Genomic DNA, 27,824 nt, shown 5'->3' with positions numbered 1-27,824 from the left:
AAGAGCTTTACCGCTCTATACAGGTACAAATGACCACATCTTCAGTAAACTGCAAAGGAAAAAGTGGACTGATTCCTGTTAGAGTGCTTTGGTAGGTCGGCTCATTTTTGTCCAGTAGAATTTGTATCTAAATACTCTCTCACTGCAGTTGAACTCTACAGTGGAACGGAATTGGTTTCAATGAAACTTCCGTTAAGAAAGCATAAATATGTAGTACAAAATTAAGGATTTCAGGTAGGGATGAGATGAACATGCTGTCCTGCCTGATTTGATGTGATCTGGGATGGAAATTTATGGCCCAATTCAGGTGCATCAAGACTTGATCATAGTTTTCTGATATGTCATGCTTGTGTTCTCATCTGGAGGCCCCAGAATCGTGATAACCTACCTTCTTCATTTCTGTGGTAACATTTTAAAGCTCTTGCATTCCTCAGAAATGCATTAGAACATCCTACAGTTTGCTGCTATAAAGGCTGAGTTAGAGAGAACGTCCAAATTATGAGTTTAGATGATGGATAATTTCCTATATCCTTTATTCACATCTGATCACTCCCAAAATTCTCCGTGTGAGCTTCATGATCTATATTGGAGGTAGACAATGAAATAACTCGCTTTTAGGGAATCAAACCAAGAAAATTCTTCGGTTCCAGTTCAAGTTTAGCTTTGATTGAAACCTTTGTGGTTCAGTTTTAGTCCTGGCTAATAATAGTTCATTAGTATGTATTTTATTAAACTAGATTTGAACTGGATCACTGTAGAAAATGCATCATCAACTAAGAGTTGCATAATGAACATGGAATTAAAGAAATTACTTCATCTAGGGAAAGATTATAGCTCCCTACTTAAACTGCTAGGACCTGGTTACCGTTTGCCTTTCCAGTAATGCACTATCACTTCTCTCAAGTTTCTCTGACTTTCTAAGGAGTGGACAGAAGACAGTGTGCCATGTTGCACTAGAGGTAAGAGTGATTCCCCACTGGTAACTGGAAAGTGAGGGACAGTGCATGGAAAAACTAACACTGACTAAGACCCTGTCTTCCTCTTCTTCTGATAAGTCCTGTACAGACACACATAAAACAGAAGTATGGAGATGCATACGTGCATAGTTGTGGTCACGACATGTCTGCAAGTGACATCCATCAGTGGAATTTCTGGAAGGTCTCTCAGAGATTAGTTCTTGCAAGCACTTATGGGATATTGTTAGTTACACAGCTCTTCACTCTGTGATATAGGAACAGAAAGTGTGGTTGTCACATCTACAACAGTTTAGCAGAGCTCGCTTTAACAATGAAGAGTCTTCAAAGTGAAGATGATCTTGAAATAATTTTGCAGAATAGCACAATATTGTACAGAATGGTGAGCTCGTGCTGTATGTGATGGTGTCTACTGGGGAGCAAAACTTTTTTTTGTGATGTTGTTCTGGTTTTGTACAAGTTTTCCCAGGAAACAGAGCTTTTTCTTCAAACCATTATTCTCGTCCAGATCTGAAAACAATTTTTTATCATCTAGATCTAATCAGGGTTTAACAAAGGCTTCAGAAGAATAGCTCACATTCAGTAATGATTTAAGCCAGGTGGGGGAGGCCTGAAATAGGTGCTATGATTCTTCAGTTTTTCAAAACCAATCAGTCAAAAATCTTTGTTTCCTTGCCATAATGTAGCTCTGGGATTTATTCTTTACCATTTTGTCACGAGAAGAACACTAGTCTCATGTAAAGGATGCGGTTCCTGGCCCTTTTTTAGAGGTTGGGTACAACTGTTGAAAGAAAAATAACAGTAAACTCAAATTACAATAAATAGAATATCTAGAATTTCACTTCTAAGGCCTGATTAAAGAAGATCCAGTTTTGTGACATAGCTTTGAGCAAAGAATGAATCTGATTAAATCGGATGCTTACAACCACACTTGTAATACCAAGTAGTGTGTTTGATGTCATTAAACAAACAGAATCCTGAGTCCTACCCAGAAAGCCGCAAGTTGTGAGGCCCAGGATATATTCCTACAGACTATAGTCTTGCACCAGCAAGTTCTTGGATTCTTATTGTAAATATTGAAAATTTCTGTCTCTGTTCTGAGCCTTCACTGCCAGGTACCCAATCTTAAGTAATGATGTTTCCAGTTTTAAATTGTTGTGGCCCCAAAAGTGGGATCATTTACCCGGTGTGTGATAAGCCAATATACACACAGAGCAGAGGTATTGTCTTTATTGCATTTTTGCACAGATATGGGTGCTAGGTGATAATTCCACAAAGCTAGCACACTGCCTAACAGAGTTGCAAGGGCTATATACTCTTACAAAAACAAATTACTCATTACATTCTGATTGGTTTATCGCGTTACATGCTTATCTCAAAGCTATACTCTTTCCTTACTTAACTATGCATGCTGTCACTCTGGGGGGGGGTGCAGTCTTTTTGGTTCTGAATTGAGTCGGTGGTCACAATCTACCCCTGCTACCTTTACATTTTTTTTCCTGGTTACCCTAGATCTTTGTTAACTTCATGCTGCTTCAGCGGTCGTCCAGGTTGTGGTGTCTTCTGAGCTAGATGTTCCCCTTTCATCACTCTGTTAGCTCCACTTCAAGGGCATAATTGTTAGAAAGGCATGCATGGTTTACACAAAGTAGTCCGGCCTAAAATTAAACAATGTCACTATAACCTAAGCATTACTATCCCCTAAATATTTCTGCCCAATATCATTATTAATTTTTAACTGTAAAAAAAGATTTGAGGACAAAAGAGATTTAAGGACCAGAATAATACAGCTGGTTAAAATGGAAAATGGCAAAATCAGCAACAAAACATGATGACTTTCTAGAATTATTAAAAAAAGTATTTTCTCTTCTAATCCTTAGCTGTGAAATGCCATCTCTCCTTGCTGGGACTTCCATGTGGAACATGTCTTTAGCTCAGCAGAAATTAACTTTAATGTTTAATAATTTTAACTGTCAGAGGCCAAATATTACTATATGCTTTTGTAAATTCTTCATGATAAAGTTATTAGTGACAACTAACTTTATCTTATGAAATTCTTAGTAGAGAGGGAAAATTTGTAATGAGGAACTTGTGTACAAACCAAAAATCCATTCCCAGATATGACTTGTCCTGTATTTTAAAGTCATGTAGTCAAGAAAGAAAAAACTATAACATGCAAAAATTTTTGTGGGGTTTTCAGACAAATTGTATTCTATATTATATTAAATATTAATGTCCTTTTATTTACGCTAATCACATCCTAGTGCTATTCCACCAATAGCAGATGAACTAGCGGTGAATTTAATTAAGATTTATATGTACTCATAGGAGATTTTGTCTGGTATTGAATTTGTATTGAATATCAGAAAGCTTTGCTGAAATGGAGTTTGAGTGATTTTTTTGGCCTCACTGAGGTAAAGAAACAGTACTATTGATTTCATTGGGGAAAAATGTGAGCTAGATAAGCATGTTTTGTGTCACTAAATGCTGAGTACCTTTACCTGCAGAATTACTAAAATTTTTAGTCTAGAGATTTAGTTTTAAACTTGGGTAAATAAGTTATTGCTTTCTTTTGTTGGTGTAACGTCCTCACTTCATGAATATGCATTTTTGCTTAATACCTTTGTAATACACTGCTAATCACCCTTATGTCTGGGACAGTAGTTTTTCAGACTCTCAAGTTTTAATGCTTTTTTCTTTTATTCAGAAAATTTAAAAAAAGTTTTTAAAAAAAGCTGTTTTCATCTCTTCAGTATTAAGAGAAATTGAAAGTCAGGGGTGTCCTGGGTTTGGCCAGGACAGAGTTAATTTTCACTGGACTCCAGGAAGGGGCACAGCCGGGCAGGCTGACCCCACCTGGCCAAACAGAGCCGGGTATTCCATACCATGTGTCGTCATGCTGGGTTCTGGTGGGGGGGAGCTGAGCGGCGGGAACTCTCTCGCAGCTCTGGAGCGCGGGCACCGATCTGGTCCAGGAGAGCGGCTCTCTGAGTCATGCGGTTTGTGTTGTGTTTTCTCCTTATCTGTATTGTTGTTGTTCCTGTTCCTTTTGTTTGCTGTTCTGTTAAACTACCCTTATCCCAACCCACCAGTTTCTGCCTGTTTTCTTTCCATTCTCCTCCGCACGCCGGCGGGGGGAGGGGCGGCCACGTGGTGCTTTTGTTGCCGGCTGCAGCCAAACTATAACAAGGGGCATATCCTTGCTATCAATTTTAGGTTACTCAGGCATCTGTTTAATAGACTCTAATGCAACTCAAAGCTTCAAAATTTAAGTCCTGATGTAGAAAGTGGAATCAGTTAGGTGCATCCAGAACTTGATTTAGAGCATTTAAGTTATGTCAGAAGGCAAAATACCGTATCTAACTTGCAGAAGACCAAATAACTTTATGTAAAGATACTCACACTTTAAAGCTAGGTACTTTTTTTACTGAATTTCTTAAGCCAATCTTTAAATTAAAAATAACCAAACACATTGTATTATTAAGAAGTGATTCTGTTTGAGGCTAGCAGTTTCCACAGCAGTGTCAATTGCTTACATTTAATTAGCATTTTGTATTTTGAAAGCAGTACGTGTTCTTCTTATTTTCCATCGAAGGTAAGAGTTTCATAATATATGGTGCATTAGCAGATTTTTTAAAAAGCAAAACCCCTGCACTAATCAAAGTAAGTTATTAAGAATTTGAAAGAAAACCATCTAGTAAATATAACTACATTTTTATAATATAGAACTTGTTTATCTTGATTTGAAAGTGATGTTATTGAAAGGTGAAAGAATTTACGTAGACTCCAATATCTTCTGTGGAACATTTAATAACCGTCAGTGTTTTATTGAAATGTAGAGGCCTGAAGGACCTTAAACAAAATTTTTTTCCACATGAAAATCTTTTGCACTTCTGACTGTGTTTAAACTGGAGACAGGTAAAAAATAAAAGTTTTTGTTTCTAGTATTCTTAATTCATTACATCATTTTTGTATTCTATATTAATGGCTTCAGAATCCGTAGAAAAGAGAACAAGTGGACAAGTGAAAGCATGATAAAAATTATAAACCCCTGCATTTTTTAAGATTCTGCATTGAAAAAAATATATATTCTAGCCAACAGTGGTTTTTTGACACTTCATATTTCCCAGGAGATGAAAGAAAACAAAACCCTCTTGTGATCTTTTAAATAAAACTGAATATCACAAGAATAGAAGCAAACAAACAAGAGAAATCACTTCCAACAAAACATTTCAAAATTGCATAATTAATGGTATGCTAATCAAGGATTGTGAAAATAGTTTGCAGTGAGCTAATGTAACAGGAATAAAGCCATAATTACATGAATAAGAAATACATTAATAAAATCTGGGGTTTTCTTCTAAGTAGTGTTTTATTTTGATTGTGTTTCTCCATTTCATTTCATCTCAACTTGGAAATTATAATTGGTGGATCTATATTAGGGGAACATCAGCGTTAATGTAAACACAACTGGGCCCTCTGACATGAAGTATTGAATTAGTACTGAGAATGAAAATATTACTATTATTGCTGATTTGAATCAAAGCTAAAATAATCTAAAACACTTTGGCAATTTTGACAGAAAGTAGCTGCAACAAACTTCCAATTTCTGAATCCATTGCAACACTTAAAATCAAATATGTGTATGTGGCATGCTGTGGGCAGATAAAAATAAGCTTAATGCTTTTGTATTAATTGGAAACCATGTGACCTTAGTGTGATGTTGAGCCTAAACTGACACAAAGTATGTTGACTCTCAGGAGGGCTTACTGTCTAAGAATCAGTGTCACATTAATTGCATTTTCGTAGCACCTGAGTGGGAAGAATGATACCGTTTTTTGTAACCATTGGTGTTTCTAGAAAGGGTTTTGTAATGCTGCTGACGTTCATGTGTGAAAAACAATGCCTAGAGATGGGGCTGTAAGTGGGAGGAAGGGGGTTGAGGTGAAAGACAGAAGTGTGAACACAGTGTTATGCTCTTGAGCCTGATGTCTCATAGATGATATTGCCTCTGTATGAACAAGGCAAGATACTCCAGGTCAGACAGCAGCACCTGATCAAACCTACTCCAGAGTTCCGTCAGGAACACAGAAGGAACGTCTTGCCATTTAGTGAGTTCACATGATCAGAACAGCAATTTTTTTGGGTTTTTTGGGGTTTTTTTTGTTCGGTTGTTTCGTTGGTTTTTTTTTAAGATGAAGGAATTATGATCCATTGCTGCCCACTGATCCAATTCACATTCTGGATAGATAGGAAAAAACCCACCTCTTTAGCCCACAGCTTTGTCTGTGAATCATTCATATCTGATGGTATAACCTTTGTCTTTAGTTGCAGTTCTTCCGAAAATGGTGATTGTAAGACTTGGCAATGTTTTTTAACTGTAACGCCTTGGAAAAAGAAAATCCTCTTGACTCTTTTAGCATGTTTTATGTAGTCTGAGATGCTTACCCACCACTATGTCAGCCTCCACCTGAGTCACTAAACAGCATGATCTAAGATTCCATGACTTCTTTGCAAGCCTCCAGTCACTTACATTTACATCATGTTTTACAGTGAGACCAAGAATCCCCAGATGTCTTGATTTAGATTTTAAGTTCTCTATGCTGAACTGTCATCATTCCAATAAATAACAAGGCTTAACACCTCTGGAAATCAGACTACGTACATGTAGGTATCAGAATGTTTAATTGAAGTCTGAATTCCAGCTAAAGGTGGGACAATTATTTTTATCTGCATTGGTAAACAACACTGGGAGGTACCTGCAGATGTGGTGATTCTCAATGACTTCTTTAAATGTGATGTTTTATTAAAATATAAACTACAGTTGAAGTAGAACTGTAGTGCAAAAACACTGGGTGAGATACGGTCAAGATATTTTGTCTAAGATGCCATGATACATAATGATAACAGTAACATCTCTTCCTAAAGTCTTTGCTCGTGTGGTCATCACTTTCACATCTGCATGTTTAATCTTTGGCAATAGATCTTGTCAGTGAAGGCCTCACAAGATCTCAATTAAAACTTAAAATTAAATTTATTTTTCCCCTTATTGATGTCTAAATTGATTGATGAACTAATTGTGTGGACTGAAGGGGATTCTTAATTCATGGTCTAGAGGGTTTTTTCTTTGTTTCTTTGCTCTCATTTCAACAGAACCTTGTTCTGCAAATTTTATGTGTTTGGAAGGAGGTCATTTAGAAGAAAACAGACTGGCTAAGAAACATGCAAGTGAAATAGTCTCACAGTTTTAAGCAAAGCTGTGTAAAAATGTTGAAGATAGATGAGGTTGGGACAGAAGTTGAGGGTTGTTTAGTGGAAAGTTACTACAAAGCTTATAGAAAAAAAGGCAGAAGAATCCTATCTCCAGCTGAAATGGCAGGAATTATTTAGGGTAGGCTGAATATTTTACCAATGTGCAAATTCATCAAAGATATGAAAAGTTAATTGGAAGTCTATCTGAATCTTTGAAAGGTTTGAAGAAATGTCTGTCTTTGGTAATATTTTGTCAACCTTTCTGCAGCGCTGATGTCATTCACACAATATGTTTGCTCCCAGCACACACAAGAAACAGTTCCATGACTAAGAACCACTGTGCCAATTCTACTCGGTTCAGTGTGTTCTGGAGGGGGAGAAAAAAAGGCAGCTTACAGTACCTCAGCAGCATGACTGAAGCACACGTTATACAATACATTTTGTGAACATGAATAATGTTGTATATGGGAATAGCACTACTAAAATCAACATGGCTGCATGATCTGAACTCCAGACAGTTCCTAGCACCAAAATTTGTCCTTTCTGGCAGTCTGCACTCAAGACTGAAATTAAATTACTGCAAACTTGATCATTCTTTGTATTTGGGGACATAGGTCTTCCTTTAGAGAGCAGTATAAGAAAGGCCTTTGATGAGAAGAGCCAGTCATTTTTTCACCCTGAACTCAGTGCTGCAAATGCAGAGGGCTTTGCCAGAGGATGCACAGTGTTGAGTTTGTGAACTCTGAGATGAGCATTGGGAATACCCATTGTTTTTTCTTTTAAATATGAGCACGTATATGCCAAATCAGCCTCATGGATTTTGCTTGAGCGAGCAATGTAGGCAGGTGGCTGCTTTGCCCTTTGGCTGCACTCTGGGCCTTCCTACACGATGCATTCATGCATTCTGTGATGTCTCTGCTATTTAAAGTGAAGTACAGGTTTAAATATGATGTTGGATCAGAGCTTCAGTTTGGTGTGTGGTGGTTTAGCCCCAGCTGGAGATAAAGAACAAACGGTCGGCTCCTGGTCCCACCTCGGTGGGATGGGGAGCAGAATCAGAAGGAAAAGGCAAAACTCATGGGCTGGGACAAAAACAGTTTAACAGAATAGCAACGGGAAAAGAAAATAACTGAATAGTGATAAAAAGAATATACAGAGTGCAATTTTCCCAATGCTCAGCTCACTCCCAAGTAGCAAATCACCATCTTCCAGCCAGTTGTCCTGCTTAAATACTTACCATGATGTCACATGGTATCGAATGTTCCATGTGGTTGGCTGGATTGGGTCAGCCCGCCTGGCTTCTGGTGAAAATTAACCTGATCCCAGCCAGACCCAGGACAGGTGGCAGCACTCTGGGAAGCACAGCGATCTGAAATGTTCTGCTATAGAGCATGCGGAGAGGAAAAGAGGTGTGGTGGGCACAATAACAAGGATATTACTCCTTGATTCTGTTTAGCAGGTGAAACCTCACTTCTGCCAAGTGACTTGCAGCAATAGACCTGTGTGCCCTGCTGGGATGCATGCGTGAGCAAAACTGTCCAAATCATGATTAGACCATGTTCAGACATGTGTTATAACATTGCAAAAATGTTACTCTTAGAGTTCAGTGATTTCCATTGCCTTTTGTAATTTGCATCTTATATTTGTTTTGTACCTTGTATGATTGTCTCCTGTTCCTTTCTCATTCATGTTCCCGATTCCACTTAAAGTGTGTGTATGAGACAGGGAGAGGAACAGGCTCTTAAAAGTACTTAGAGGGGGGGAAGGAGGGGTCAAGGAGGAGTAAAATCTAAGCAGGGTTTGTTGTTGGTTTGTGTTTTGTTTTTTTTCCACAAGCAGAACAAAGCTGCTAGGTAATCTCTCTATATTTGGCACCCAAGGTAATTCAGCTAGCTGTAATTAACTCACACTACTTGTTGCTTTTAGACACAAAGACATCATAATTCTGACGGAGAACCACGCCTTTGGTTGTGGTATTTGTTTGGCACAAGCTAAGCCTCGGTAGGGGAGTTCTAAAGATTGCTTTGTGCCTGGGATGAAATAAATGTTTATGTCAGGTGAAGCAAAAAGGCTTGTGTTTGTGTAATAGCCAGATGAAAACTTAAAGGAATGCAAAGGTGATTTAGAAGCAGCTGTACTATGTAGAAACACCTTCTGGGTAGCTTCCATGCTCTCGGACTCCAATGAGAAGTACGGCATGGGGAGAGTGTCTGAGAATGCACTGTTCCCCCAAATGCTTTGAAAGTGCACATCTCTTCTGGGCTGGCTGCTTCTCCATATATTTCTTTCTTGTCTATTAAAAGTCCTATAGCAATGTGATGTTGTTTCTTGCCTCTTGAAAGTCCTATATGCAATGTGATGTTGGAAGCCAGCTGCATCATATCTCACTGTCTGAATCTTCTGAGCTTCAGTTTTGTTGGCAATAGATTCAGAAAAAATATATTGTCTTTTTTAATTAGTGTCTTTTTTAATCTGTTTTTTAACTTTAAATGATAAAATGTGGCATCTAGTATTCCACTTGTGTTGGTTGGTGTTTTTAAAAAAAAAAAAAAAGAAAAGAAAAAGGGAAAGACATAGCTGATACTATGTAAGATTTTAGATACTTAAAATCACAGGTGAAAGCCTGTGATGCCGTGGGAGTAAGACTTAAAGATTGTAGGCAATGAAGGTACTAAGGCAAGTTTCAAGAACCTCCTTCTTCAGCTCTGGACTAGCTTTGTGATTTGCAAAATACCTGTATTTTTTGCGGTGCTGCATTTATATTTTGCTCAAGCTGCACTATCAGCTTGTGGGGAATTAAAAAAAAAAAAAATTGAAAAAATTGTAATTGTTCACTTTCATTCCTGTAGAGCCAGTAACTAAATTCCACTTAATGTGTGAATGTTAGAGGTCAGATGTGTGTGAAGAGATGTATCAATGAATATGTGATACAAATTTATCCATAGGCTGAAATCCCAGCCAAGTTGGAGACAGCTTTTAATCCTTCAGGTAAAACACATGAGATTTTGTGTTTTGTGTGTAAGCACTATGTCTATGCTTTGTGTACAGCAGATATTCCAGGGTAGGGTTGTTTTTCAAAGTGAAAGTCCTTGCTCAAGTACTTTTGAACAGTATTTTTCCCATTTACCTTGTGCTGTGTATCCATGTTACTTTGAAAGTTATACTTAGAGAAGGATATTGAGAACTAAAAGGCTATTCAGTACCAGAACTGGTAAATTCTGCAGCCACACACTGTAGGAGGTAACTAGATTAATATGAATTTAACTGCTTTTTTTGCCTGAGTGCACGGTGGTAGTATTAGTTGTTAGCCTGCATTTTGTAGCACATACCACTTACTATTTTCAGTTGCTTCAGTGTGTGACTTGCAAATGGAGGATCTTCATAAATAACAAATAATGTACATACTATGTGCACTATTCTGTAGCAAAAAAACTGTTTTTCTCTTTTGGCTGTCCAAAAGCATATTTGGTAGTGTCAGCTTTAGCATATGTGGCTGATAGATAATGGTGGTCCAAGTGCTGCAGGGTTAAAGGATTACTTGTTTTTCACAGAATATAATTAGCTATTACACAAAAGTGTTTAGCTTGGAAAGACAAGTTATTGACAGGAAAATGCGTGTATAAAGCAAGCAGTAATGTTTATCTGGCATATTTTGATTTTATAATTAAACCATCTGGTGTATCTAGTAAGAGTGTATAAATATCAGTGTATAGCTGTCCTAGAAATATATGTTTACAAAATACCTGTGGTACTTATTAATAGAAAGTTCTCAAGAAATTAAGATCTAGCAGGAAGAGTGTTGCAGAAATTATTTCCAAAGTAGATACAGCTCTTTGAAACTAATAGATAACAGTGTCTATGCAGTCAGGTATCTACAGGTAGTCTGACTATTTGTCACTTCGTCAAAAACCAGTCACAGGAATAACCCAAGGTAGGCAGTGAGTGATAACACCTCCTTTGTGAATGACCTGTAAGTGTTGCCTGTAACAGTTACATATACATGGCTAAAACACTAAACTTCTCCCCTTTATGTACTTGAGTGTGTGACAATTGTGTTGAATCAAAAAAAGAAATGTGTCAGTGTAGTATTGAGCTCTTACACAAGGATGAAACTAGCAAGCAGCAAATCACAAGTCACACAGAGAAGTCTAGGGTGCCAGTTACATGGTACGATGAGAACAGAACAGCAATCATTTGTACGCACTTGGTATTTTTAATGTTTCAAAATGATTACTAAAACCTTGTAATGTTCAGGCAAAGTATATATTTTTGCTCATTTAATTCTTGCCTACAAGAAAACTTTCTGATCTTGCAACCCCGAAGCTCTGGTATCTTTGGGAGCTGGACTCTGGATTTTTCACTCTGCAGTATGTTTTAGATCACACATAATACAACTTTGCTTCCCACTGAGTCTTGTGTTGTAATGCCTACGAAGCAAAACGAATGTGAATTGAGTATATAGTGCTTCCAAAATAAGATTCTTTACTACCTAGTGTTTGTAACTGGGCTTGTACATACATTTCATTTATTCTGACACTGGTGATTATAACAGGTTAAAAAAAAAAAAAGGCATAAAATTGCTATGATGGTGAAGAATCAGACCTTATTTATTCATTGATATAAATAGCTAGTTTGAAGATTAGTGTCAAAACTCAAAGGCTATCATGAGGTATAAACACAGCTCTTTGTATCTGTGATGTTTAATTAGGTGTGATAATTCTGCCTACATTCTGTATAATAACATACAGTCTTGGGGAATTTACAGGGGTGTTCTTAGATTACTGACATTCTACAAAAGCTCATTACTTCAATGCACTTTCTGAATAAGAGATTGGAACAAGGCTGACTGTGCTCCCACAACATATGTTGTACCTCATATTGAACTTAGATGCTGTTTTAATAAAAAATAATGAGCAGTTGAAGATAAATTACTTTCATTATAATCTAACATTTAAGAAACATAACATTTTACTTTTCGTCTTAGAAATGTGATACTACCAACCAGAAACAGTTATCTGGAATAACTGCCTATGGTCAATCAAAATGATTACATTAATGACTGCAAGTACTATATATATATATAAAGAAATAAAGTAAAATGTCCATAATACAGATCACACTGGGTATGCCTTCCCTATCACTAAGTACAGAAATTTAAAATGGTTAACATTTGCAGAATTTCTTAGAAATTGAAAGATGCAGTGCACAAAAAAATAAGAAAAATCAGTCTTGTCTTAAATAGGAGTTATTTTGTTCCATCATTGTCCTGTGAAATACGACAAACAGAACCCACCTTCAGAAATATTAAACGGCTACAAATTATTTAGTAGTTACAAGAGAGAGTATGTTGTTACTGTGAAGCTATTCATTCAATTAAGCTAGAGAATTAGGTCACAAAGCAGAAGTCATGTCTCCATCCTTTGGACACACTTTGCTCTTCCAAGCACTATCATTTATCTCAACTTTTGCAAGTTGTTTTTGTTTGGCCTGGATAAATGCCAGGTACTCACCAAAACCGCTCTATCACTCCCCCTCCTCAAATGGACAGGGGAGAGGAAATATGATGAAAGGCTCAAGGGTCGAGATAAGGACAGGGAGAGATCTCTCACCAATTATCGTCACAGACAAAACAGACTGAACTTGTGGGGAAAAGGAAGTTTAATTTATCACCAATCAAATCAGAGTAGGGTAATGAGAAATAAAACTAAATCTTAAAACACCTTCCCCCCACCCCTCCCTTCTTCCCATACTTAACTTCACTCCCGTTTCTCTCCCTTCTCCCCCCGAGCGGCGCAGGGGGACGGGGAATGGGGGTTACAGTCAGTTCATCACATGTTGTCTCTGCTGCTCCTTCCTCCTCAGGGAGAGGTCTCCTCACACTCTGCCCCTGCTCCAGCATGAGGTCCCTCTCATGGGAGACAGTTCTCCACAAACTTTCCCAACAGGAGTCCTTCCCACGGGCTGCAGCTCTTCATGAACTGCTCCAGCGTGGCTCCCTTCCATGGGGTTCAGTCCTTCAGGAACAGTCTGCTCCAGTGTGGGCCCGCCACGGGGTCACAAGCCCTGCCAGCAAACCTGCTCCAGCACAGGCTTCTCTTTTCATGGGTCTGCAGGTCCTGGCAGGAGCCTGCTCCAGTGCGGGCTCCCCGCAGGGTCACAGCCTCCTTCAGGAGTCCACCTGCTCCGTCAAGGGGTCCCTTCCACGGGTTGCAGGTGGAGATCTGCTCCACCATGGACCTCCATGGACTGCAGGGGAACAGCCTGCCTCACCATGGTCTTCATCATGGGCTGCAGGGGAAAACTCTCTGCTGTGACATCTTGAGCACCTCCTCCCCCTCCTTCTTCACTGACCTTGGTGTCTGCAGAGTTCTTTCTCTCGCGTAGTCTCACTCCTCCCTCTTGACTGCCGTTTCACAGCAGGTTTTTTTTCCCTTCTTACCTATGTTATTACAGATGCACTACCACCATTGCTGATTGGCTTGGCCTTAGCCAGCAGTGGGTCCATCTTAGAGCCAGCTGGCACTGGCTTTATCAGATATGGGGGAAGCTTCTCGCAGCTTCTCACAGAAGCCAACTCTATAGCCCCCCCACTACCAAAACCTTGCCACGCAAACCAACAACACAAGTTTAGGGTGTCTTTTCCTTGAAAACAAAGTGAAGATGATGGATCTAGCTGAACATTTATGCACCATCAAGCAACAGGACAGACAGAAATTATCATATATGCATTAAGCAAATTAAACATGACATCTTCAGGGCTGTGACTTGAAAGTGCTATAATGCAAATGAGATAGATAAAAGAAAGTTTGCAGGAGAAGAGCAACAAATGCTCTACGCAGAAATAACTAACCCTGTCATATGGTGTAGAAGGTAGGTAACTTCCAAAATTCCATTAGAAGCCTGTCTGCCTCTTCAGACACATAAATAGTTTTAAAATCGTGCTCCGCCTAACTGGAGAGTAAGCTAAGACTACTTCAAACTTTTGTTTAGAAAAACTCTCATTATGGTTTCAGATCTACAGTTTGTTTTCTGAACTGTTACACAATAAGTGCCTGTTGCCAGGAAGCGGGAAAATTGTTGGCTACAGCACTATTAGCAAAAATGTAAATGCAATAACAGTTTCAGAAACTCTGCAGGGATTTGTCTCTGGGATGTAGTAAAACAAAAGCAACCATAACCCTTGCCTAGGAGGAAAAATTAAAAAGCTTGGAGACAGGGCAAATAAACTTCTTCCCTTCTTTTAAAATAATCATATAGGTTTGTGTTAAAGAGTTTTGCCAGCTTCTCCAGTTGTATTGCCAGTCTAGTCTGCTCTGTAAGATTTGCTTGCTGTAATCAGTTTAAAATTTTACTTTGCTTAACAAACAAACAAACAAAAAGGAGCAACCAACTCCAAAAGGTAGGTTTCTCAATTTATGCTTGCAAAGACAAGTGACAGGTTGCCATCTGGTAGAGAAAAGAAATGCTGTATTTATTGGTTTCCTCCTGTGATGTCCCTACACTTCTCAGAGGAGACTAATGTGATTTGTTTGTTTACTTTTTAATGTATAGGGAAATATATACAAAATGGACAAGAACAAAATGGAAAGGAAGTTCCTTTTGCTAGAACTTCTTAGTTCTTTAGAACGTAGCTTCAAAGAGCATAAAAGTGCCCCAGAAACACCCGAGTTAATGTTGGCTTCATTCAGGAACCTAAGTATGTGTAGCTACATGGGCATTGTTCTGTGTCTAAATTGACATTCCTAGCAGAGACTTTAGTCACTTGATTGCCACAACAGTAGTGTCTACGTACTTTTGAGACCCAAGGCAAGGAGGGTCCTTAGGATTTACTAGTAAATCCTATTTTACCAGCTGTTTAAACATTATTCAAAAGTTTTTGCGCTTAGATTATGCCCTTAAAAGCACAACTCCCCACTGGAGCACTTGGGTCATAAAAACCAGCACCTGCAATTGTAAACAGTCAAATCATATAATCCCTTTCATAAATATTGTGCATGAGGGGAAGGGCAGATTTATGAAAAGTGGATGCAAGAGTGGAGTGATTAACTGTATCTGCAGCCAATTGTGCTATGGAGATGGCAAGAAATACGGGTATCAAAACGAAGATATTTTCCTTTCGTTGTCATATTAATGTGTCAGAATTTTCTAGCAAGGTCATTGCTGTCAAGGAGACAATTATTATAGTGTGTTTTGTAATGGGAACGTAGATATGCTTTGTGAGATACTTTTATGAGTTTCTGCTCCCTTTTATGAATTTTTGCCTTGGTATGCTATCAGCTGCTTGAAATATTTGCTCACTTAAGGCCCGACTACAAAGCAAACACTCCAGTCCTCTGTTGTATCTGGCAGCAATCTGACTAATTTAATTATGATGCACATAAGCAGAGATGTCATGCTATATGGAGTCACTTTTACACCAACAGCCTGTTAGACCATACTCCTGTGCCTGAGATTTAAGAAAAGTAGTTACTCTCTCCCTGAGTGGCTGTAAAAATAATTAACTTTAGATTCTGTAAAAAAGAAAGGATTTTTAAAAGCCACAGGAGGTTGTTAGGCAGTTATTTTAAAATTATTTTCCATTTCATTTTCAGGTGAAGGTTCTATTTGTAAAGTCACTTAATAAGGCATAATGCTTTCTTTTTGGCACATGGTGATAGAGCATGGGAAGTTGAACAAGACTGACAGGTCCTTGAGAACTGGTGGTGGGGATTTGTGTAAATGAAAATGATTATGCTGCAAGTTTGTGTCAGTGAAAACAAGATATATTTAATCAATTTCCAAGGGACATTACGAGTTCTTTAATCTGAAAAACATCTCATTTTTGGATGGAAGATTAGCTTGCAATAAAAACATATGTTAAATTGCAGGTTAAAGAATATGGTCAAATTGTTGTTTTCTTTTAAAGATAAATACAGAGTAGCCATTTCTGGCTAAGGGTTTCTAATATTCAGATCCTGGATATCACTTTGAACTTACTGAACACATCATAAATGAAATTTTGCATTCTCTATTGTGCATGCATTGGAAGACTTGGTTATTAGAAATTATAAGCATCTTTTAAGATTGATATGGATTTGATCTGCAGCTGTAAAATGTGGACATTGATGACCATAGAAGTTCACTGTTGTCTTTGGGTCTTTTTATATTTTTTTCATATATTGCAAACGAGTCGCACTTGCTTTGCCTGTGCCTCAGTAAAAAGAAGCTTTGTAACTAGTACGGTCAACCAAACCCAGATTAATAAAACTTCCTGAATATGTGAATCTATAGGATTGGAATGCACAGTGGATCAGCTATAGCTGCCTTCATTTCAAAGTGTGGTCATGGAAGAAGGCAATCCAGCCATTAGCTTTTGAAGTACAGATGGGTAGCTAAGATACTCAGATGAGGGATACCAGGGTCTGTTGTGCGTCTTGCATTTTAGATCTGTTTGCAAGTCTCCCAGGTTACATAGCAGCTGAAAGACTCGTGATACCTGTGACAGTTTAGGATGATGTCTGTCTGTGCTTGCTGTTCATTTCTCACATTCATTTTGATCATTCACCCTATGACTAATAAAAACCAGATTCAGTTAGTGATTCTTTGGAGACATTGAAATACGAAGCTATCATCTGCATCTGCTTGAAATTATTCCAGAGCACACCCTCAGGGGTTATATGGATTAAAGAAGACCTTGGAATATCTGGAAGCATAAGAACTCGACATGTTTATCTTTTTCTCTGCTTCTGAAGGAAAGACTTGTGGTGCAGAGTACTACAGAATAAAACATTCTGGAATTTCGCAAAGAGATGGGGGATAGCAGGCGATCGTGCATTTTTATTTAAATATATTGCTCACAGGCATTTTGATGATTATATAGAATCACAATCATCAGGATAGATATAGATCATGGCTTCTTGTGAAGCAGAACTTAAAGTGCTTCTAACCAAAATACATCTAACCTGTCCTGTCAGGAAGTTCATTAACTAATACAGTGTAATGTATCTGTAGTCATTACTTCATAACAGACTCATACGTAATGCATAAAATCTGCTACAGAGAACAACACATGTTCCTAATTGCTCATTTTCCTGCTTAAGTTCTACATGAAGTGTGAAAGACAGAATATGGGTATAAATGTCTGATCTACTACTGGAAAATTTTATAAAGACTTAATAAGTATCTTCCTCTTGAGAAATTTATAAAAATAGTTGCACATTATGAAAGGCAGTGTGGGGGAAGGGGATCGAGGAGTGGGAAAATGACATTAACTGAAGAGAGGGAATATCCCTTCTTTTTATTTTGTGCTTTTAGCCATCCATCAATATCAGTGCTGCCTTTACATAGTAACAGTGCTATTAATATTCATCGTCGCATTGTTTTAAATTTACAGATAAAATGAATTGGCCAGCAGAGACCAAGAACAGCCCCCAAATACAGTTGTGTACTTCTTATTTCAATTACAGATCTGCAGAAAGCACTGACATCGCATAGAGAATGGCTTTTGAAAGCAAGTTGTACATGCAGCTAATGGATATTTTTGATGAATTTTTAAACATGGCATTTACTGCCTGAGGAGTGAATGGTGGGAGAACAGTGGTTAGACAAGAGTTTACTCTCCCATTTACTGATGACATCAAACTAGGAGCAAACGATTTCCTATGAAACTTTTGAAGACCAAGACACTTATTACATGGGGATAATCAACGTATGGGTTCATGAGTGAGAAGCAGCTTTTGAACAATTTCAGCTACAGAGAAAAAAAACAACAAAACCTCTGGAGGATGCTGGTAGATAACGCTACCTTGTCACCTTGTTTTCCCAATACATGTTCAGCCCAATGACATCTTGTAACACAGCAGGAGGAACATTGCTATATTGTGCTGATCAACTGCTCCCAGTGCTTCCCAGCTACTTGGTAAAGCTTTGGAGTCATCATCAGATCTTGAACATTCTCTAAGAAGTGAGATCCTCATCAGATGATGGTTATGAACTTTGGCTTTTCTGAAGTCTAGCAAGTCCAAACCCAGAGCCTCCAGATTCTGTGGCTTTTTAAGAAGGTACTCCACTTTTCCCCTTCCCTTTCCATTCCTGCTCCTGAGAGTGGATTAAATTAATAATTGAATTAAATTGATTGTTTCTAGGTTTGGAGTTAGGTTTATGGGATGTTGTTTTTATGAACAAAGCTTCAGCTTTACCTGTCCTCCTGCTTGGGGGATGCAGTATGTCAACATCTCATTCTGGTAGAGTAGTATAGGAAAATGCCTCTGATACAGCTAGCCTGTGAGTGCAAAATTGAACTGCCTGTTTGGCATCAAATCCCCAACTGGATATCCTTATTCCATACCTGGAGACGTTTTGTCAATTAGAATTGGATTAATCCACTGCAATGGTTTTGGGATGTCAAGAAGGAGCTGTTCAACAAGTATGGCACTTTCAGTCCTTTTTGATTGGGTGATTCACTCACATTTCCACTAAAAATCTATACTTCAAAATCTGAAAATGCAGACTTCCCATAATATCTTTCCATTGTAATCAGGTGACATGTAAGACAAAACTACTGCTGAATTTATTGGTTCTCTGTTGTCCTTTAATCAGATGTTTTCACACTGCCAAAGAAACAGAAACTGGATTATCTGACCAGGAAAATACATATCTGTAGATAAAAAGGTGGTCAGAAAATTTGAGTTTAGCTAATAATGATGTAAGTTGACTGTACAGCCAGATTCCTAAGAACTATGTTTTGTCTTATCACAAGACTGAATCCATTTCATTTTATACACTCTGTTATACACTGAGGGTTAAAGAGTAAATTAAGAGTTAGGATTTCCATGCCTTTCTCCTCTTCTGCCTCATAGAAGGTGGAGAAAGGTAGCAACAAATGTTTAGGTTCATTTTCTGGAAAACTTATGAACTTGTTCTTTGGGATATCCTGTGGCTTTAATCAGAGGATCGTTTGATGCCTACATTGATCATTAGATCAGACACAGCTTGCATGTATGCATGCATGCTGCTTTCTATAATGGCATGAAGGTGGTAACAGTTGGGTAGCATATGCTACTAGTCTGCTACATGGTTACAGTGTATTTGCCTATTAAAGCCATGTGTAGATAAAGCTTCATGGTGATTGATGGGCTGGACGTTTTCTTACAATATATGGCTATGGATTTCCAGGTATTTTGATGATTTTTTTTTTTTTTTTTTGTGGACAGTTGAGAAAATTAATCTAATTCTGATTCAATTCATCTTGTTACCATAGGAGAAGCTGTGAAAGATTCATAACCTTTGGTAGAGTTAAACCGTATTTATAACTAAGATACCATATGACTGAGAAAATAGCTATCTGGTGTTTTTCTGAAATTGCTTTTAAAAATAATAGGAAATATATGAATGCTGAATGAGATTTAAAGCCAAGGCTTTGTAAGGAGTAGGAGTCACTTGTGTTCATTAATGTTTCCACACAATTTTTGTAGTGTTTTGGTTGTTATAAGTTATGGTATGATTTCTGTGCAAAGTCCAATTTGGCTAATAACTGTATTCTTATTTCCTAAGTACTTCTCCCTATATTTTTCTGAATGAGAGAGATTGTTATTCATTTATGACTTGTAATTGTTCTGCAATATTGCTGAGTCTTTTACTAAACTTTTGCCTTTATTTCAAGATCAATACAACGATTTTTATGTTTTGCTCTGCACTTTGTGAAGTCCTTTGCAAGTTGAAATGAAAACATTTATAAAAAAGATCGCAGTGATTGAAAGAAATATAATATAATTTAATAGCATTTTATATGTACTTAGATTCAGTTAACTTTCATTTTGTCATGAACAATTGTTGAATGATAGCACTGTCTAATTTTGAAGCATTCAGTTTTCTAGCTGACTCTGAGTGCAGACTTAAATTGTGGAGGTCCCAGAAAAGGGAGGACACTATATGCACCATGACAGGTTCTGTCTGTGACAGTGCAATTAGATTTTCAGCTCTTATTCTTCACCAGCCTGCAGAACTGTATAAATCATGGGGGGGCAGTGCACAATAAGCAGAAAAAATGTAGAACAGAAGGAGCACAAGGATCAAGTATGCAGTCAGCTGTGACAACAACCATTTAGTTAAATTGTAAAATGTTACCTGCATGAGTAGAAATTCATGTGTTGGCTATAACTAAATTTGTCCCTACTGCCTGGAGTTTATGCTGATTAGAAACTCTTAATGATCATTTCTTTTAAATGAATAATCATTTGGAAAACTGGTGTTTCAGTCTCTGGTAGGGACAAAACTAGCCCGCCCAGCTATGCTTAGTGCTTTTAATAGAATATGGATCATTTTTATGGAAGCTCACAGTTTCAAACTGATATCCATAAGGTATAGCTAGGAGCCAGATTCCTTTACTTTAGCTCTTTTAATTGCCTGTGTGATCTGTCTGCATTCTCTCATACTGGTTGTGGGGAATATGTTAGCGTAGCCCTTTATTTTGCTTCTAAAATCTGAATTTGTTTCAAAATACTGCAGAGATCTATGGCTTGGTACTTGAGCCCATGCTGGTGTGGGGGGGGAAGAAGAAAAGGCTGGTAGAAAATCTTAGCCATGACAAATAAGCAACTACACTAATCAACTTCTCTCATCATGACCACAAACAGGGCTTCCTTTGCCTTTTTATGAGAAAAACAGAATCAGACTCTGATAACGCTGCACTGAGCTCTCGGGCTCATCTCACTGTAAATTTTTGAATTTACAAATTCAAAAATTTGCCACAGTGATGCTAAAATTCAGTGACCCTTGCTCAAGCAATGTCAACATGAACTAAAAACCCAGTGTGAGCCTATCATAAAAAGAATGGACTCTGCTGCTAACTTCGAAGTTTAAGGGGTTCAAAGTGATTATTTTCAGCATGTAGGGTATTCTTTTGCAAAACAGAAAATATGCAATTACTGCACAATGATAGAAGGATGGATGTTCATTGAAAAGAATATAAAACAATGAAATCATCAACAGTTTGTCTCAATTCTGCTTACTCTGTTCTCTACGCAGCCATCCCCCTGCATACACATACACTTACTTGCTCCTTTGCTTTGCCCACTTATACTGTTAGTAACTGTGTAGTGGAGAGCATGATGTTCATCGCTATGAATGCCCCTTGCTACCTCACCATGCAGCTGTATGTTTTAGAGTAGAGGTTTGGAGACGTAGGCTCTCCTGCTCAGACAGAGTGGGATTTACTCCCAGTCCAGGAGGAGAGGGAAGATAGTTTTTTGTACTCCAGATCACAGTCTCTTTCCTGGTGGGACAGTGTACTAAACTCAAGGCTTGAGGGACAGCCATAGCTAAGCCTTCATTTTAGAGAATTATACTTGGCATTTAGACAGATACTACTGTGTATGAATCTCAAGGTCATTCAGACTTAACAAAGTACATCTCATAGTAGCCCTAAAAGCAATTATTATACCTACTGTGTTGATAAAATGAGGTACAAAAATGGAAAGTAATTCTTTAACAAAGCATTAGTACATAATCAGTGCACCAACTAACAAATCAATCAGGATTTAAGTGGGTAGTAGTTCTGTGCCCACTCTCAAATAGGGGTGAATTTCTCCCCGGCGAGACCAAAGTTGTAAGTTTCAGAAGTATTTACTGGCTGTATGTATCTGTACTGAACTAATTCTGGCTTTATTTTCAGAATTGCTGAGTATCCACAGATTTCTCTGCAGAGAGTAAAAGCAGCATGTATTTTGTACTCCATGCAAGATACATCAAATGGAAACATTGTTATGCCACAACATTACTATTTTGAAATGATCTATGAAGGTAACCTTAGAAACATCCTTTTCTTTCCTCCTTTAAAGCAGTGTTAAAATGAGGAAAAACTTGCTCACAATTAAAATGAGAGTACTTTTTCCCTTCCAATGAAAAGGTATCACTACTCTTCTACTACCTACAGGTAAAATACACTCTCATTTGGTAATGAGAAAGCTTTTGTTATACTCAGTACCTTGGATAAAAGGGAGATGTCTGCCTCATGCAATTGTTTCTTTGCATTTATTTCAGAGTGAAATTGTGGGGAGAGACTACTACTGAGACAGCCAGTGTCATTTCAACTGTTTTAAATATCAATTTGTCTTTAACAGAAGGGGAAAAATGAATACAATGTATTGCAATACAACAGTACAGTTGCCTGTTGTTTGCATAGCACCTTGGAAAACAAGAGAACAGAAATGGCATGCTGAGTATGTCTTACAATAGGCAAGGCCAGAGAACAATGAGCCAACTTTGTTTCTGAGTGGATATAGTACAGAAGACAAATAGCAGTTATACTGGGTTTGCTCATTACACAGCAGAGTGCTTACTGTTGCTGTGTATGTATGGCAATTTACATTTATGCAGCACTAATGGTCTAAGGTGATTGGTGTGAATGTACATCCTGTGGCCAAAGATGCTGGCTGAGGTCAAGAACCGTAGGACAGTGTGGAAGTGAGAACCAGAAACTCTGTGGGACTTGGATAGGTAGAGTTCAGTTCCTGTCTCTGCAACAAGTTCTCTTTGTAGTTTGTGACAGGTCATTTTGGCTTGTTTGGTGCTTTTCTGGGGCGGTGGGTAAAGAAGCTGTATTGTCTGGTCCAAATGGATAATAAAAATACATCCAGGGTCTAGAATATATTGTCATATTAGCATAATTGTAGCATCATAAGATCATTTAGTTTGTAAAAGACCTTTAAGATCATCAAATCTAACTGTAAACCTAATGCTGCCAAGTGCACCACTAAACTATGTCCTTAAGTGCCACATATACACATCTTTTAAATACCTCCAGGGATGGTGACTCAACCACTTCCCTGGGCAGCCTGTTCCAGTGCTTGACAACCCTTTCAGTGAAGAAATTTTTCGTAATATCCATTCTAAACCTCCCCTAGTGCAACTTCAAGCCATTTCCTCTTGTCCTATCACTTGTTACTTGGGAAAAGAGACCGACACCCACCATAATAGATCAGGACCATGCAAGGTGATGTTTCTGAGCTATAGGTATCATCGGGAAGCCACCCAAGTATTGCAGCCTCTAAAAAGCCTACTGCCTGTGGTGTTGTGGACTTTCTAGATAGAGAAGAGCCCTGGCTATATCTGGTGAGATGTGGTGGCTCAAAAGCCAGATAATTTGGTTTAAGTGTAATCTGTTTTTGCAGGCTGTGTCTAGATGAAGGTCTGTGTTCATCCTTACTACACAGTTAAACAGCCATCATACTTTACTGTGCAACAAGGATTGGGATGTGAAAAACTGAATACATTCTCCAGTTGAAAATGGAAGAGAAAACGAGGTTATTCGAACCTCACTAGGAATCTCAGAAGTTTCTCAGATCATCAAGAACAAGGTCTATCTGCTCATGAATGGCGTCATGAAATTCTTAGAAATTAATGGTTGCAGGACTTAGTTTTACAGCTCATGCTATAAGATCACCTGCCATGTAAAAGTGTAGCAGTTTAAGGTGCAAAACACTTCAAGATATACAGGAATAGTCTCACTGTGGATGTTTGATACTTCCATTTCATAGCTGTGTTTCAGAAACCTTCTGAAAGTGAAATATTGGCTGGTTTTGTGTGTCTCTTCTGTAAAAAACGGATATAAACTATTGTTCTGTATAACAGAGGATGGCTGGATTCAAGTGTCCAATGCAGAACATCAACAAATATCAGTCTTATTTTCATGTTCCTTCTGGCAGGGCTGCCTCCCGTACCAGAAGGAGTATTATCACACTGTGTCACCAAAAAAAAATCTACCACACAACCAAACCAGAAAGTGGAGTTCAAATATCTAAGAAATCTTTATTCTTTAAAAGCCATGCATCTACATTAAAGCTGAGCCTAATGGAAAACTAATTTGACGTTAACTCTGCAAATTCCTTTAACATTTTACAAATCTTGATTTGATTGCTAGTATTTTACTTATCTTTATACATTTTACAGAGGTATCACTAATAAAGTGTTACAGTTGTATCAGAATGGTTTCCAAGGCTTTAATGAAGATGATGTGAATTGTTCAGCATTAGACTAGCTGCCTAAATGAAATATATAAAAAGTATGTACTACTCACACGATATTTGTACTGAAAATCATCTGGCTTTTATTTTTGAAAGCACTATATTCACTTTAAAAACCAGCCATGATGAAAGAATATCTGCTAATGCAGGAGGTAGGGTTTATCACAGTGAATTCAATATTGCTTGAAGTATTTTGATAAAAGATTTCATATATATATATATCGCTATATACACACACAACACCAACATGATTTAAAAAACTCTGGACTGTTATCTAAAAGTGATTTTATCCCAGCTACCTTCCTCTGACCTTGAAAGAAGCCCAGCATAAACTTTCAGTGATGGTGTAAAAGAAGATACCTCTTTCCTTTGTATGTGTCATTTAAGAAGAAAGTCAAATATTTACTGTTTGTCAGCAGGCTGAATATCTGATCTAGCAGTTGAGAAATCCCAAGAAGGTAAAAAGCATGGCTGTTCTCTAGGTTTGAACAACTTAGTGCAGGCATTAAGTCTCTACTGTGAATTTGAAATGAAGGGTGTACACACCTCCACCACGTAATGCAATCAGACTCTCCCTCTTGTGTAGCTGCTGCTTTGGAGACGACAAATTAACTGATATTTCCATTTTTAAAGGTTTTCAATTTTCAAAAGCAACAGGGCAGATATACAATGGTATTCAGCCATCCATGAAAACAATGTTAGTAAACACTAATCCCATTGATTTCATCAAGGTCTTAGAGGTGTTAGCTGTTTTGGATCATTTATAAGCTTCACTGGTTTACTGTCTGGTTTTAGCTGACGTTTGATAGTATGATCCTTACGTACTGAAGATCTGGATTTTTTATTGATCCCCTGCCATGAAGCTGAACTAGAATGAGCTTAAGGAAACAAAGAAAGAAACAGCTTTTATTTTTCTTACATTCAGATTACAAAGAATGTATTGAACACAGAAAATATATGGAACATATAATGTATAGTGTTTTAGCTGTTACAATAGTGTCTAATATATGATCCTGGAACATTGTTCATTATTCTGTCTTTTTGTACTTATTTTTCAGGTGCAAGAAGTGATTGTTTTATGGTGGTTACTACAGTTCAAACACAATCTATCTATTTTATGAAGTCAGAATTCTATGTTGAACGTTTTCTTAATATAGAAAAAGTTAATTGCTTCCCCCTGTTAAATTGTAAAAAGAAACTCTAAAAAACTCCAAAAAAACCCGAAACATAACAAAAAAGCTCAGCAAAATTGAGAAAGAAAAGACAAGAATATGTTGTTAGTAAGGGGGTTACATTTTTGTTTAAGACTTATTATATTAGTTCATGCTAAATAATAGATTTTTTTCAGAAGTGATTAAAAAAAAAAGATATTTGTGTTGCAATTGATTGGATAACTTCCAAAATAGAAGAAAATAAAAAGTTAATCAAATGTCATTATATGCAGATATTTTACCATTGTGTTGCTTGATTCTGTGATATGCTCCACGCTTCCAGTACATTTACACATTTTTATTCCTCAATTTACACCTGTCAGGCTTTTTTTTTAAAGCGTCAAATAAAAATGAAAACATAGTTTTGTGGAAAAATATATATACCCCTGCTAGATACCTTCTAAATCTCCCAGTAGTCAATAGGTTTGGTGGACCATATAAGCTCCTCGGATATTCTGGAAAGTCTTACCTTTCTCATCAAAGACAGGGTGCCTGGTAAAAGGTGAAGAGCAGTGGTGAGTGTGACAACAATTAGCTCATTTGCATCAGCTGATGTCTGGACAACTGTGGGAGAGCTGTCTCTCCATTTCTTCCTTCTAATATTTTCGTCTAATAGTTTGACACTTTAAGATGATTGTAATTTTTGCCCTTTTTTCCCCCAATAAAGCACTTTTGATACATATCAATGCATCTGAATGTCCCTTTATTTTTAATGGTGCGGCAGCATCAGACACTGACAGCTGGAAACCTTAATTGGGCTGATGACAGGAAAGTAATGGCCATTTGGAATCACTTATTCTGTCTGACCTTGCATTTAATATGAAAGAATAAAGGTTCATTTTTATTGGAAACTTTGAAGAAGTTAAGAGAATGCAAAGGTAGGTGGGAATGTGATCTTTCCTAGAGATACTGTAATATTGTTGCAGGAAATATGTGTATTTCACCTTGCCTTTTAAAAAACTATGGATGGATACGTCCTGCTTGGTTTGTGATGATTATTCTTAACATTGTGTTATGGGTGCCTATCCATAATTCTTTTAACCCTATAAAATATTGTAACTGTTGCAATTCCAGTTCCATCTTTACCTTTTTCTGTAGAAGCTGAATGAAGTGTGGTTCTGTGAACTTTAACAATCCTGTGCTCAGCTCCATAGCTGCATGGCTGTACAGATTCACTGCCAGCCCCTGCCTCAGTGGGACAACTGAGCCCTTAGAAAATTAAGTACCATCCCCAGAATTCCCTAAAAATTCTTCTTATACAGGAAGAGTGTGCTTCCTACATCTCCATTCTTATTATTTCATGCACCTCTGTCTGCGAAGAGTTTGGCCAATGGTCTGACAAGCTTTGGGAAACTTGTGGGAGTCAGGTAGCTATATAAATGTGAGATGTCATTATTATTACAGTAAATGAACTCATCTTCCTGTGCAAATGTGTGTTTGTTTTACACTTGTATCTGTAAAAGTTGGACAAAATGCATTTGTTAAAATCTAAACGAGTAGCTAATGCTCTGGGGAAGCAGAGAGAAGAATCTTTCGTTGCACTTTTTTTCTGAAATGCATCACTGACATGCAGTGGAGGGAATAAGCAGTAAATTTAATTAATAACAGATTTTTTTCACCTTTCAGCTTCTAAAAGAGAATGTTTCTCCCGTTCTGTAGAGTTTTATTTTATTAGCCACACAAAGAGAAAAAATGCTTCATTTAACTATGTCAAAACCAATCTAAACTCTCTACTATTTACTTTCCTTTCTATAAATTTTAATGCATTTTTAATTCCACCCCACTGGTTGGCAAACCAACCATCGAAGTTATTGCTGCCCTGTAATGTATTTCAGTCATTTCCAATAAACCTGGACTTTAAGATGATTTATTATTATCTCTGGACACTGTGAAAATGGATTCACTGCCTGTGCTGGGTTTCAGCCATTTTATTACTAGGAGTAGATATGTATAACATTGAACAAACAAACAAAAGGAGCTAATTGAAATACAGATTTTAATCTTGTGTCCTTTTGTGAGGAAGAACCATGTTTGAGGAAGAAAATACAGATGATGGATGAGTATTTTATGCATTTAAAGGAACGTTATCCTGAAATTAGAGGAGCAAATAGATTTCAAAGTTATTTTAACAGGATATTTTATTATAAAAGCTGTTTTTTTTCCTGTTTGAGATTAACCCTGATATATTCTGTAGCTTCTTCCATAAGATTTTATGGAAATGTATAAATTTATTGTGTAAAAGTCTGTATATTTAAAATTACTTTAAGATTTCAGCAAGAAAGTTGGAAAGGATTAAAAAGTAAAATTTCTCAAATACCATTAAAATATCCTATCAAAATACTGTATCATGAAACATCCTCTTCCTTTGAATTTGTTTGGTCAAATAC

At 37.5% G+C, this 27,824-nt stretch overlaps 1 protein-coding gene across 14 annotated transcripts in view; it reads left to right on the top strand.

The window, feature by feature from the left end:
- Positions 1–27,824, top strand: part of LRRC4C (leucine rich repeat containing 4C) — a 566,727-nt gene that overhangs the window by 384,339 nt on the left and 154,564 nt on the right. For 10 of the 14 annotated variants that reach the window (XM_075426770.1, XM_075426777.1, XM_075426775.1 and 7 more), the window contains one exon: positions 17,599–18,265. The exons of 2 other annotated variants lie outside the window; for them this stretch is intronic. The gene's annotated coding sequence lies outside the window, so the exon portion shown is untranslated. Of the gene's footprint in view, positions 1–17,598; positions 18,266–21,876; positions 22,005–27,824 lie in introns of all 14 variants that reach the window. 2 more of the 14 variants (XM_075426778.1, XM_075426768.1) reach the window with 2 other exon arrangements.

Source organism: Opisthocomus hoazin, chromosome 7, assembly GCF_030867145.1.
Source record: "Opisthocomus hoazin isolate bOpiHoa1 chromosome 7, bOpiHoa1.hap1, whole genome shotgun sequence".
Classification (NCBI taxonomy): domain Eukaryota; kingdom Metazoa; phylum Chordata; class Aves; order Opisthocomiformes; family Opisthocomidae; genus Opisthocomus; species Opisthocomus hoazin.
The sequence above is the reverse complement of the archived record's forward strand: the minus strand, read 5'-3'. Positions and strand labels throughout refer to the sequence as shown.